Source organism: Saimiri boliviensis, chromosome 7 (genome assembly GCF_048565385.1).
Source record: "Saimiri boliviensis isolate mSaiBol1 chromosome 7, mSaiBol1.pri, whole genome shotgun sequence".
Lineage (NCBI taxonomy): Eukaryota > Metazoa > Chordata > Mammalia > Primates > Cebidae > Saimiri > Saimiri boliviensis.
In genome coordinates this window covers 105,806,778-105,820,449 of record NC_133455.1, presented here as the reverse complement: position 1 = coordinate 105,820,449, position 13,672 = coordinate 105,806,778, and the positions used below count along the sequence as shown (strand labels likewise).

At 34.7% G+C, this 13,672-nt stretch overlaps 1 protein-coding gene across 5 annotated transcripts in view; it reads right to left on the bottom strand.

The window, feature by feature from the left end:
- Positions 1-13,672, bottom strand: part of TMEM117 (transmembrane protein 117) — a 515,768-nt gene that overhangs the window by 171,865 nt on the left and 330,231 nt on the right. The gene's annotated exons all lie outside the window — the stretch shown is intronic.

Here is a 13,672-nt window from a genome sequence, read left to right as displayed (position 1 = left end):
AAACTTGTGGTTCTTGACCCATCCTTCTAATGTCATATATCACTTTCTATCTTCTCTTTTACTTATATACTTTTTTCTCTCTTCACTAGGCTTTGAAATCCTAGACAGTGAAGATCTTTATATCTCTTCTAATGTCAAAAAGATTCTTATATACTAGACCAAAATATTTGCTCAAAGAAGAAATGATAACATAAATTAAGATATAAATGCCAGTTTTTAAAGATCCATTAACAAAGTACATTGCTCATTAACCACATCACATATTAATGGTTTCAGCAGAAGCCCAAATTATTATAAATAGTTAATCTATTAGAAAGGTATTTTAAAAATCCAAAGAAGATCGAGAATAAATTTCCTCAAAAAAAGTGTTACATAAATGTGTGTGTATGTTATGCGTGCACACATTTTTCCCATTTCCAGCCTTCCCTTCAAGAGAACACTAATAACTAATGTTCAAACCCAGACAAGATAGATTCAAATTAAGAAAACAGAAATGAAATGAGGTTTACTGCATTAAGTAAGGGAATATTTTCATCACCCACTAAAATAATTTTTTCTCTTGCCCTTAAACCTTTATCATTGCATTTAAGTGTAGCTTTCAGCAGTGGCCTTGAAATGGGTGACATTTAATCATTTATGATGAAAGATTGTGATTCAGTGGAGAGTCCTTTTAGATCAGTGACCCCTTCAAAAGTACTGGACTTCCCGTGGAAGGCACATCCATTCTCAAGCAGGGGCATCCAAAAATGGTGTCTGGAAACATTCACTGGCATGTCAATGCTTCACATGGTTACTTAGGTGACACAATCAGAATGGTGGATAAGGAGCCTAGTTTCCAGGAAAGATCTGATTTTAATTCTTTGTATTATTTCTAAATGTCATTTCTGGGAATAGAGTTCCCAAGATTCTCTTGGCTGGTGAGAACTAGAGTTAGTCCATTCCCCTTCACTGAGTAACACTACAGATTTATGCAGTCTCTATCTAACTTACCGCCTACAACAATTTTACACGATGTGGCTTCATTGTTGAATCAAAAAAGGTTCAACAGTCATGCGTGGTTTTAATGTAAACTTTCAGTTCATTTATTTAAACTGTCAATCACTATAAATGTGAATGCAACTGATATTAAGAATTCAAAAAGGAAAACATGTTTTACTTATTTTTAAAAGGAAACTAGTTCATCGATGGTTTTTTTCATCTGTATATTTTCTTCTTGATCCTTTAAAATTAAAGGATTATATTTTCTCACTCGAACTAATACCCATGGATTGTATTTTCCATCAAAATGATTCATGGCACTTATAAAAATTAGTAAAGGGAAGATGAGAAGACAAAAATTAATCATTAATCAAGTGAATTAAATTTTACTGAAAAAAAAGAATAAAAGTGAAAATAGAGAAATTTAAATCTCATGTACTCTTAGGTATAAAAAGAGTTTTATATCATGACTCCTCTTGAGGAAAAAATTGCTGTTTTTCCAAATACAATAATTTCAGCCACTGTTCCTTTATAACCTTCTTTAATAACAGGTCTAGTGTCAAATATTTTAACAAAACCTAAAGGTTACATGGATAAATATGTAGATAAATATTTCTTGTTGTACCAGACTTTTAAAAGATTTAATTCTCTTCAGCAATATTTATTCTGTTCCAGAAAGAATCAACATGGTAATAAATATTTCCAACGAACAGAATGATTACTGGGCAGGTTTTATTTAATTTTCAATGTTTTCTCCAGGGCACTTTCTGGGAAATACTTACTATATTTTCTAGAAGGAGGCAATCTGCTGCTGTATGACCAATTATTACAGCTGCATGTTTTATAAAAATGACATTCTAGAATAAAGCATTGTCTCAGGAAAATGGCAAGATGAAGCAAAAAAACATTTTCTGATGCCAGGCAGCTGATCTCTGTCACCTCCAGCTCCAACTCTTTATTTTAAGTCATATCATCAGATCAATGTCAGTCACTTGCAGCCAAATTGGCAGAAGCAAACACAGTCATTAAAGGGATGCATTCCATAAAGAAAAATCCAATTACGTCCTGCATTAGAGAAATCAAATTCATTTCTGGTGTTGGTCAAGGACAGTCTTTGTGGGAAAAGATGCAGGACAGGGAGACTAAAGACAATGCAATGAGGTTTCTGTGTAGCATAAATACACAAAACCTGTGAATGCTTCTCTCACAGACAGGTATTAGAATTTGAAATCGCAAGTCTTTCTATGCTTGGAGAAATTTGCTTAACTCTTTGAGTCTCACAATCCTTCCCTTCCTCTTTCCTCTCTACTAGGTCATCAGAACCTCATTATGGCACTCAGCACATCATGGCTTGTCAGATAATCTTTTTCAGTAGAATATAACTTATCCTAGAACACAGATATTGTGCAATCTGAGCAAAAACATGCATTTTGAGGTTTAAAAGTCAGTAAATGATTGTAAAATTTTTATCTCTACAGGAATATAGGTGAAATCTTTGCTTCCCTGTGAGGTAAACCTATGTGGTGTCAGGCAACAACAGCATGAAAATAGCAATGATGACAGTTATACTTCACATTTGTTATAGAGCTTCATGGATTACAAAGGTCTTAATGGATTTTTCTTATTAACCATCACAGCAACTTTGTAAAGTAAGTCATTATTTTCCATCTTTCAGCAATGGAGCAGGAGAAGTCAATGAGGTTAAATAACAGAGCAAGGTTGCATATCTATTATACCATTATGTATGCTATTTCCAGAGCCAGCCTGCCTGGGTTCTAACACTAAATTTATCTCCTAGTAGTCTTTTTTTTTTTTAAATTTAGGGCAAGGTAATTAACATTTCTGTGTCTTGGTTTCTTATTAATCATCTATGAGCACACAATACATATTAGCAGGTGATATAATAATTATGAGTGTGTTACTGTTCGTATCTGAGATTTCTATCCAATCACTTTGCTTCATATCAGTAACACATTATACAAATGAATTTAGAGTCAAAGAACTTGTTTCTATACAGATAAGACTATCACACACTGAACTATTAGAAAATGAAAAAAGACATAATTTAATGTTAAAGTATGATACAGTCTATAATTTTTGTTAAAAATCAAAGGAAAGGGGGTCACTAAGGGCTGCAGTCATCTAAGGCTTCATAAAATATTTGTGTGACATAACTGAGTATTAATTGACATTTTGTATGATTCTCTAGTCTTGCCAGTTTTATCTTCTCAGCCTGATCACAAGCTAATTCCCATGCAGATAGCACATATACTATATCTAAAGTTATATTTGATATAGTTGTATGCTAAGCATGTGATATTTGTGTGAAATATTCATTGATTAGGGATACTAGGCCAAAATATAAAAATAACTATGGCTATGTAGTACCACTAAGAGTGGGGTATCATTTAAGATAAACAAGTGCTAGTCTATCAATAAACAAGCTATACATAAAGAATATTAATGGACACAATAGATAAAACTGTATTTGATGGTATATCGTTTTGTTTATTTCTGCTTAACAATATATTCACATCACTCAGTATCGGCACATATAAAGCTGTTTAGATAGTTTCCTCTTGCTTTAGTCCCCATCATGCCTTTTTTTAAAATTGCATTTTAGGTTTTGGGGTACATGTGAAGAACATACAAGATTGTTGCATAGGTACACACATGGCAGTGTGATTTGCTGCCTTCCTCCCCTTCACCTATATCTGGCATTTCACCCCATGCTATAGACTGGACGGGGAAAATGTGGCACCATCATGCCTTTTTAAAAATTTTTTCAACTTTTATTTTAGGTTCAGGGAGTACAGGTTTGTTGCATGGGTAGATTGTGTATCACTAGGGTTTGGTGTACAAAAGATTTCATAACCCAGGTAGTGAGCATAGCATCTGAGAGATAGGTTTTTGATCCACACCCTCCTCTCACTCTCCCCACTCGAGTATGCCCTTGTGCCTGTTGTTCCCATCATTGTGCCTATGTATATTCAATATTTAGCTCCCACTTATAAGTGAGAATGTGCAGTATTTGGTTTTCTAGTCCTTTATTAATTTGCTTAGGATAATGGTCTCCAGCTGCATCCATGTTTCTGAAAAGGACATGATTTCACATCATGATTTCAAAGGACACGATTTCATTATTTTTTATGGTTGCATAGTACTTTACTATATTTTCTTTATTTAGTCCACCACTGATAGGCATTTAGGTTGATTTCACATCTTTGCTATTGTGAATAGTGCTGTAATAAACATCCATGTCCATTTGTCTTTTTGGTACAACAATTTATATCCTTTAGGCATATGCCAAGTAACAGGATTGGTAGGTCAAATAGTAGTTCTATTTTAAGTGCTTTGTGAAATCTCCAAACTGCTTTTCACAGTGGCTGAACTCATTTACACTCCCATGAGCAAGGTATAAGCAATCATTTTTCTCTGCAGCATAGCTGGCACCTGTCATTTTTTTTTAATAATAGCCATTTTAACTGGTATGAGACAGTTATCTCATTGTGGTTTGATTTGCATTTCTCTAACGATTAGTCATGGTGAGCATTTTTTTTCTTATGCTTGTTGGCCATATGTATGTCTTTTTTTGATAAGTGTCTGTTCATGCCTTTTGCCCATTTTTTAATGGGATTATTTGTTTTTTGCTTGTTGATTTATTTAAGTTCCCTATACATTCTGGCTATTAGACCTTTGCCAGATGGATAGTTTGCAAATATTTTGTCCTATTCTGTAGTGTATTCATCTGTTCTCATACTGCTAATAAAGACATACCTGAGACTGGTTAATTTATAAAGGAAGAGGTTATGAACTCACAGTTCCACATGGCTGGAGAGGCCTCACAATCATGGCAGAAGGCAAAGGAGAGGCAAAAGCACGACTTACATAATAACAAACAAGAGAGCATGTGCAGGGGAACTCCCATTTATAAAACCATCAGATCTTGTGCAACTTATTCACTACCACAAGAACAGTATGGAAGAAATTGTCCTCATGATTAAATTATCCCAAAGGCACCTCCTTGACATGTGGGGATTATTATAATTCAAGGTGAAATTTGGTTGGGTACATAGCCAAATCATAACACGCAGGTTGTTCATTTACTCTGTTGATAAGTTTCTTTTGCTGGGCAGAAGCTCTTTAGTTTAATTAGGTCTCACATGACAATTTCTGTTTTTGTTGCAATTGCTTGCAGGGACTTCATAAAATTGTTGTCAATGCCTACGTTCAGAATGATGTTTCCTAGATTTTCTTCCAGGGTTTTTATAGTTTTAGATCTTACATTTAAGTATTTAATCCATCTTCAGTTGATTTTTGTATATGGTGAAAGGAAGGGGCCAGTTTCATTCTCTTGCATATGGTTAGCCAGTCATCCCAGCACCATTTATTGAATAGGGAGTCCCTTTTCCATTGCTTATTATTATCTATTTTGTTGAAGATCAGATGGTTGTATGTGTATGGCTTTATTTCTAGGTTCTATAACCTGATCCATTGGTCTCTGTGTTTGTTTTTGTACCAATATTATGTTGTGGTTACTGTAGGTTTGTAGTGTAGTCTGAGGTCAGGTGGTGGATTTTCCTATTATTTTCTTCCTCTTCTCTTCTTAGCAACAAAATTCTCATGCTAGTTCTTTTGGGACTGTTTGACATCTGAATGATGTGAGTTTTTTTTCTGGACTTGCTCTATCCAAAAGGGTCATGTTGAAAGGTGGCAAGACTCACTCAGCCAGCGCACCCTACCTGCATTGTGCCAGGGCTTTCAGAGTCTGGCACCTACCTTGAAGAATAAATCAATTTATTGGATCACATGAACAGAATTAAAAAGCGACCACATGATCACCTCAAAAGATGCAGAAATGGCTTTTGATAAAATTCAACATCTCTTCATGTTAAAAACATTCAACAAGCTAGGCATCAAAGAACCATCATACCTTTTTATATGTATCATAAAGGAAATAAAAAGGTATGACAGTTTTGAAGAACTGTCCTTTACCATCTTTGCCTTGATCACTAACCATTATGTTTTCTCTTTTCGTTGTCTTGAAGCATAGTTGACTATTGCTGTATTTGGGAACCCTCCATTACAGACTGTGATTGAGAGTTAGATATGTCACTTAGTCTTAATAAAGTTAGCATATTTGATTCTTGTTCTCTGTCTTCTTTTGGTTGAATGCCAAAACCTCTTTATTTTAAAACAAAATTTCTGAATTGTTATTTAAATTGGTAAGAGGCTCATTTACAATGACACAGATTTTTGGCAATTTTGAGCATATATCACCCAAAATAATTAATATATCTGTGATAGACTTGTTTCCTTTTTTAACTGTATCCATCAGATGACCTAAATAACATTCAAAGCCAGTTTTTAATTAACAATGTTTTCTATTAATGTCTTCCGCAAATGCAACTTTGTTCAAAATAAAATAGATGTGATATGAGATTCTGTAGGAATCTGAACATAAAACCGTTTCAGCTCTTTTGAGATATAATTTTGAAGAAGGCTTTGTTTAACATTCAGTATGTATGGTAAACATTTGGTTTATCTGACTACCTATCTTTATGACATAAATGAAACATGAAAAGTATTTCATAAATAGAATGCTAAGTATTCTTTAACAGCATTTAGTAGGTAGAATTTTCATCTCTTCTCTTGAAGATAATAGTAATACCATGGTCTCACATTGGTAGTGTTTTCCATCCCATGAAAATTGCAGCAAAATATGACACCAGAAACAGGATTTTAGATTTCCCCAATTATTTTTTAAATACTTGGATAAATGTCCTGGTATAATTGTTATCATGGCCAACATTCTTTTAGTTCCTTGTACGACTAAGAAAGTTAATTGAGGCAATTAGGGAAGAATTGCCCTATCACTGAAATATTCTTTTCCTGATTTGGTTGATATCATTTTATTCAATTTCATTGAAGAAATTGTGGTCATATGTTGGTCAGTATATTATGGTCATATACTGGTTCACATCAGGAATAATTCTTTAGGTGAAATTATAAGCAAATATTTGGTACTTTCTCAGCATGCATAGCCAATACATGCCAAGCTTTCGATATTTTTTTTAAAAAAAACACCATAATTTAACATATGCTTTGAAATTTCCTGTGGTGGTTCATTCAGTGACAGGATGGAAAGATACTAAATTTCTTTTAATTTGTAAAAGCAGATTAAACGTTTGAGAACTTTTCTTGGCCATGGAATATGGTTCAGGAAATATTGATTTACTCACAGCCAAAGCCAACATCAAAATGAGAACATCTTCACATACACAGGCCAAGAGGAAAGCTCTTTATCATGATGAAGGACATAAGCACTGACTAGGAGTTATGAGACACTGGTTACTAACCAGAAAATGTCAAAATTTAAATTAGAGAGGTGAGGTGAACAATAGGGCTCCAACTTCAAGTTGTTCACTTTACTTCTCTGCTTCTGAGCATATTGATATGAAGTTCTAAATACACTGCAGTCATATTTCCCAAAGTTTCTTTCAACACAATCATAACTGTAGTACGAAAAATGACTCAATTTTTAAAAAATGTTTGACTGCTTACAACTTTTACGCCTCACCCTCCTTTTCTTCCTGTCTGACACTTGAGAAGGCTAATAAGGAAACTATGGTGCCCCTTCCTTTGGTACCAACAGGAAGTTTAAACCATGTATGGAAACCTCCACCCTGGCTTCACTCCAAGTACACCATAAAAATCCCAAGCCAGTTGCCTTTCTTGGCTCTAGCTCTAGTCATTTTCAGAATTGCTTGGGAGCCTCCATGCTCTTCTGAAAAAGCCTCATTACTAACAAGATAAATATTTTTATACCCTTTTAGGCTAAGTCTGACATCATCAATCCCAACATCTGAATGAATTTTGGGTGTGTATCCACCTTATTTGTGCAGAATGTTAACAGTAATAAACCCAACATCATCATGACAGGTAAAACGTTTCTGGTTAATTTTTCTCATTTATTATTTGAGGTCCTAACTTTTCTTATGGAACAGTCAATACAAGCATCCTATGTGGTGGCCCTGCTTTGTTGGTAATTTTGTATCCATTGTAGCATAGCATTATTTTCTTGTGCACCGTCTTAAATCACTATGAGATGGAAACAAAGCCTAAATTTTATGTTTTTGACACTATTGAAATACTGTACTGTACAGGACATATGTATGTCGTTTTGCCCTCCTTTTGCTGCTCTTCCTATTCTAACCATTCACAGCACATCACATACACAGATATACGTATATAATCCATCTTGTAACGTCACTTCCAACTGAGACAAAGAACAGCCCAAAGGCTAACCAGAAAGGATTATGCATACTCACTGAGGAACATTAGCCAAGAACACAATAAGTAAATAGAAACTGTGGATGAAAGTTTCTTAAATCACCTAGTGATGCCTTGAACAAATTGCCACAAGAAGTCTCTTAAAATCACTGGCAAACATCTACTGATGAACATTAAACCTGGAATGTATTCTACAGCTATTTAGAAGCACAACCAGGATTTCATAATGCATAAATATTAATGAGCCGGCTTATTATCTCCAATGATAGCCTGCACTGCTTTTGTGATGTATTGCACCTTATTGCTGGATCCCTGCTGATTAACAATGAGTGATAGACTGTTTTATTATTAAGTAAGGAAATTGGGCATGTCTCAGAATATAGAAACATTTAGAGAAAGACACCTGAATCATCTAAATACAGAAATATACACAATCAAAAAGTATATTTCCAGGCAAGTTCTGCAGAGTTTCAAAAAGTGTGCTAACAAATACAAAATAAATATGATGTGCCCCAGTATGATTTGCTTTCTACCACATTGAATTGTAATTTAGAATAAACTGAAAAAAAACGAGAATTATCACTAGTTGTGCTGAGCAAGAGGCCAGCAGAAAAAAAAAATTATACCTTCTTCTGGCATGCTATTCCTTATGGGTGGCTAAATTATCAAACAATATTAGCCTAATATTATATGATTGAGCATTTATTTTTGCCTGAAAGAATGGGTAGCCTTCAGGGTGCATAACCTCTCTGCTTTCTTAACATGGATATCTGATCATGACTAGAAAAGGTAATTATGAACAATATACCATAATATGATGATTTTGAAAATGTATACAGGGATGGAGGGCTAATAGAAAAAAAAAGGATGTTTTCAGAAATGCGATCACAAAAACTATTATCCACAAAGGAGCCCTTGGAACACAAAAAAGCAAATATTTTCTCTAAGGGAAAATAAATCTCATCTTAAAGATCCTCAGCATTCCAGTTTTCTAAATGAAATGCCTACTACATGCTATCCCTAATGATGGAGCCAAAGCAGTTGGCTCCGTCTCCCAGGTCCAGCACCACTGGTATCCTGCCATATTGTTTGCATAATATCATTTATCAAAGCGGTTAAGGCAACTCTATATGGTGACAAACCCAAATCTGTAGGCTAGTGTGGGGAAGATAACTTCAACTGGCTTGACATTTGTTTCTGATGTTAGGAAATGGCAAGTCCAAGAAAAGACTGATAAGTCAACCATCTGACATAACCATAACCATTTTCAGAATTTGAGAGATTAACAAGGGAACTATCCAGTAACATGGCTTATAAGTTTTTGTAAGCATTGTTTCTATATTTTATTGTCGCTTGAAAACATATAATGCTATGGACTGAGTGTTCGAGTGACACTCATAATAGAAAACTTGGAAATTTAAAAGCAATAACCTAAATGTGTACTGTTGTAAAAAGAAATCCTACTTAGCATTCAGTGTCTAAAAATAAAGTCAAATACTTTTATTTTAAATATAAGTGAAATATTTGCTTTTGGACATATTTTTAAGATTACACCAAGTAAAAGTGTTTTAGTCAAACCATTTCATTTTCTGCATTTTGTTAATATATCTGATGTAATTACATATGTGAGATGCTTTCATTTTACTTTTCTGAGATTTTTCTGTATTGAAGCATATGGTTATATCTTTGATCTCTGCTGCACCTCTGTTGATAGTTTATTTTTTTCACATGGTTTATTTGTATTCTTTTAATCTTGATTAATCTTATATTTGTTAGTTTTATTAGCTTTTCAGATAACAAATTTTGTATATTTTAATCCTCTCTATAGTATCTTTATTTTTATTAATTCTGCTTATATTTTTATTTGCTTCCTAATGGATTTTTGACTGATTTGCCCATTCTTTTGTTTTTCTAAATTCTTAATGCTAAATGTTTATTCATTTTAGTGCCTTTTCTTTTCTACCATAAGCACTATAATGGTGGATTTAAACAATTAGCAAATTCTGTCAACTTATTCTTTCTTTTTTTTTTTTTGGAAAGAGATATGGTGTTGCTCTGTTGCCCAGGCTGGAATGCAGTGGTAAAAATCATAGCTCACTGCAGCCTCAAACTCCTGGGCTCAAGCGATCCTTCTGCCTCAGCCTCCCAAGTAGCTTAGACTACAAGTGTGTGCCACCATGCCCAGTTATTTATTTATTTACTTTAGAGACAGGGTCTTGATATGTTACAAAGGCTGGTCTCAACTCCTGGCCTCAAGCAATCCTACTGCCTCAGCCTCCCAAGTAGCTTGGACTACAAGTGTGTGCCACCATGCCCAGTTATTTATTTATGTATTTATTTTAGAGACAGGGTCTTGCTATGTTGCAAAGACTGGTCTTGACTTCTGGCCTCACGTGATCCTACTGCCTCAGCCTCCCCCGTAGTTGAGATTACAGGCACAAGCCACCATATTGAGCCTAATTTATTCTTTAAAAATTTTCAAAGTATGCTATATGGTACATACAAGTTTAAAATTGTCACACATTCATTATGTAGTATCTCTTTTTAATCCTAAAAATGCTTTGTTTTCTGTCAAAAGCCTATTTTACTAGATAGCTATATAACTATACCAACTTTGTTTTAGGTCGTATTTTCCTGATATGTTTTCCAGGCATTCACTTAGAAATGTTCTATTACTTTACATCTTAAATATGACTCTGAGGACAGTATATGAGAGATAGAATTCTGAGAATGACCTCCTATGACCCTTGCTCTAGTGTAATTCCCTTCCCTTTAGTTCTGGGTGGAAACTGTGACTATAATGAGTAGCAAAAGAAAGATCTTTGAGAGGTCCTAATTTAATCATATGTGCCCTTTAAAAGCAGTAGAAGTCAGTGATATTGGAAGCTAGAGAGGGACTGAATGCAGGGATAGTCTCCTTTGCTGACATGGAAGAGACCATCTGAAAAGACCTAGGGTGGCCAGGGTTATTTTCAGAAAGGAAACAGGGATTTCAGCCATATATGCAAAAGGAATTGAATTTTGCCAACAAGCTGAATGAGCTGGGAATCAGGTTCTTCCCTGGCTCCTCCAGGAAAGAGCCAAGTCAGGCCAATACTTGATTTCCAATTTGTAAGAATATAAGTAGAAAACCCACTGGAGCCCACACAGACTTTTGACCTACAGAACAGTGAGCTATCAAATGTGTCTTGTTTAATGCTGTAAAGTTTATGGTAACTTGTAACGCAGCAGTAGAAAACTAATACACAGCACATAGATGAAAATGTTTTAAGCTAGCCTGTTAATCTTTGCTCTTTAACAGAAAAATTACATTAATTGTGCTTACTAACACAATTTATTTCTACCACTTCATTTTACATCCACATTTGCTCAAACTTTTCTTTGTGCTTTCTTTCAGATTGATTGAGATTTTATTTTATTTTTGACAGGGTCTTTTTCTGTTACCTAAGCTGGAGTGCAGTGGCTCAGTCTAGGCTCACTGCAACCTCTACCTCCTGGGCTCAAGTGACCCTCCTGCTTTAGCCTCCTAAATAGCTGCGACTACGGGTGTGTGTCATACCCCCATGCCTGAATAATGTTTGCATTTTTTGTAGAGACAGGGTTTCCCCATGCTGCCCAGTCTGTTCACGAACTCCTGAGCTCAAGTAATCTGCCTGCCTTAGCCTCGCAAATTGCTAGAATTACAGGCTGGGATAAAGCGGTTAAGTGCTGAGATTATAACACACCCAGCCCTGAGGTTTTATTTTCATTTCATTTCTTCTTTTCTTCTGCATTGGTCTAGATTTCTATTCACTAGGACGTTGTCCTAGAATTTTCACACTGCATACTTAAACTGCCAAAACTGAACGAATCAATATCACCATTCTACTCCCATCAATTCATAAAATTTGTGATAAATTGACTTCCATAACTCCTTTCCAACTTTTATGTAATTTTTTCCAGAATTTCAGTTCCATTTGACTTTTAGTAACACTTGCTTATTTTTCAGAAAGAAATCATTATGGTGGCTATTTAATACAGTAAATGTTTGCTTACATTTAAAAACATATTAAACATACTCTCTATCTTTGTCTGATAATGTGCTTTAACCCAACAACTGAACTTTTCATTTCAGTCATTTGAAATTTTTATTCCTAAAAGTTCTGTTTGGGTCATTTTCAAATGGTTCAGTCTTTCATTCCTCACTTACATTTTCAACTTCCTCTTTATTTGCATATATTATGTTCTATATAGATAATTCTAATAATTAAAATCTGTGTGGGTCTGATTCTGCTAGTTGTATTCACTGCTGTTTCTCATGCCACTTGTTTCTTTGTGTGTTTTATAATTTTTGATTATGCAGTCATTTTACTAGCAATTTATTTTTGGAGATATTTTAAGAACTGATTGATGTGTTCCCTCAGAAAGAATTTGTGCTTGGTTCTGTGAAGGGCCTAAGGAAGCTTCCAACCTGGGATCTCTCCAAAATAATTTTTTATGTGGAGTTTTCTAAGCCTACAGGTAGTGAGACTTTGGGCTATCAATTCACTTGAAGAAAAGAATATTCTGAATTCTCAGGGAAGAATGTTTCCCTCTCTCTAGGACCTCTGACAGGACAACAAAGTTTCCAAAGTACCTTTCTATTTAGGATAGTTTTATTTTTTTCAGTGAGAGTGTAATTATTCATGGTCCCTGCCCTTATACTGGTTGGTTCTGATTTGACAACATACTTTGTCTTGAGTCCTTGGGTTTTGTTTCACATGAGTGAAAAGAACAAGTGCTCTAAGTCACTAGCATTGGTAGATCCCCTCAAGCCAGCCACAGTACCACTCGTTACCTCTCTGGGTTTGAGTCACACTTTATTTTGGTCTCTGAAGATATCCTTTACATTTGTACAAAATAACTATGGTTTTGAAAAGACTGATGTTTTTATTATCGGTCTGTTTTATTTTTAAACATCATATAGCCAGGGTTTTTTGTATTGCGAAATTGTTGCTGTTGCTTTTTCCTGACTATCTCGCCCACTGTATTTTCAGGAACAGTTCAATTTGTCCATATTCTTTCTCTCACCCTCATTTTAGCATTGTAGAACACCAGATGTTTTAACAAAGAATTCAAGTTTCCATCATTAGTCCTAGAAAGACATGCTTAAAGTCCAGAAAGAATTAATTAATCAAGATATTTAATAATTTTTCAAAGGTACACAGCCAAATAAACCCTATAGATTCTAAGCCTGGTTACACTTGAAAAGTGTCTACCCTCCCAACACACACCTCACTTCCACTTTTCCTTCTCTGAAGCAAGGAACGGCTAATCAAGTTTTCACTTTGTACCTCTGAAGACCTACAGTATGTTGACTCACAACTAATTAACAAATTTTTCCATGATCCGGACATTATTATGTTCCCAATTTTATAGAACA